Genomic DNA, 1,570 nt, shown 5'->3' with positions numbered 1-1,570 from the left:
CGAAAGTGGCTCTCAAGGTGACGATTAGACAACACTTGCTGTTGTCAGTAGATGGCAGCATTGGTTTAAAATTAAAAGGTGAAAATGTTGAAAACTACAATAATGCATTTCCCAAGAGCGTTAGCACAGGTCGCAGGCCACTGGGATGCGTCTATATTCTTCGACGTGATCTGAACAGCGGTAAACTATTACTGCAACCTCGGTATAGCGACCGCGAATGGTAAACTAATTAAGTGCGCTGGTATATGTTCTCTAAAGGGGGACATATGGTACAATTTAAGATTTGAAAGATAATCAGCATATAAAGGACAACACAAAGCATCGTTAATTTGTAAGAAACCTCAATGAAAACGGCACAGGGTGTGGCCGCATTTGGTCTACGTTCCGTTATCACCGTGCATCAACTTTCAGTTCCACAGCCCAAGTCCTCGCCCATTTCCTCGTATTGTTTTCATCTCCGCCGTGCATCATATACTAAAACTAACTATCACTCAACTCACTATCAGTCAACTCGCTACCGCCGTGCATCATATACTAAAACTAAAACTAACTATAGCCTAACTCGCTACCGCCGAAGAGTCTCACAATATACTAACCCAGGGTTAGGGTTACTCAATAGCTACCACGTACCTGTCAATCTGTTCTGTTATTCCTTGATATAGACTTTATTCTGTCAACCTTGACAATGTGCTATTGATGTAGACTAATCAAAGTATTTTTAAATGCTTTATGGCTAATAAACTAGACTAAATATAGCCTATAGAACAGATTTTTACAGCCTAACGTTAATATAGAGAGATGAAAACAATATGTTATTTATATTGATGTGATGCCGATTGATATGAATAGCGCGTTACGTTAATATAGAGATGAAAACAATACGTTATTTATATTGATGTGATGTCGATTGATATGAATAGCGCGTTACGTTAATATAGAGATGAAAACAATACGTTATTTATATTGATGTGATGTCGATTGATATGAATAGCGCGTTACGTTAATATAGAGAGATGAAAACAATACAAGGAAATGGGCTACGTTAATATAGAGAGATGAAAACAATACGAGGACTTGGGCTGTGGAACTGAAAGCTGATGCACGGCGGTAGCGAGTTGAGTGATAATAGTATATTGAGCGAGTAGTTAGGCGATAGTAGGGCTAACGCGATTGGGCGCTGAGATGCCAATCAGGGCGCGCAAACCGAACGCGGAAGGACAACTGCCTTGGGTAAAGTATTCACGCAGCCAGGTCACCCAAACATCTCGGGGGACAGGATTAACAGACCTGTGGATTCTTAAAATGGGTGGAATTACCCTTGAACCCTTTCACTACCACATTACAGACGATTAACCCTTCCACTGTCACACTGCATACGGTTAACCCGTTCACTACCACACTACGGATGGTTAACCCGTCCACTACCACACTACCGAAGGTTAACCCTTTCACTACCACACTACAGACAGTTAACCCGTTTCACTACCACACTACCGAAGGTTAACCCTTTCACTACCACACTACAGACGGTTCTGAGTAGTGAAAGGGTTAAGGGGAGGGAGGACTCGTC

This window comes from Notolepis coatsorum (genome assembly GCF_963971535.1).
Source record: "Notolepis coatsorum genome assembly, chromosome: 6".
Classification (NCBI taxonomy): Eukaryota; Metazoa; Chordata; class Actinopteri; order Aulopiformes; family Paralepididae; genus Notolepis; species Notolepis coatsorum.
Note: the sequence above shows the minus strand (reverse complement) of the source record.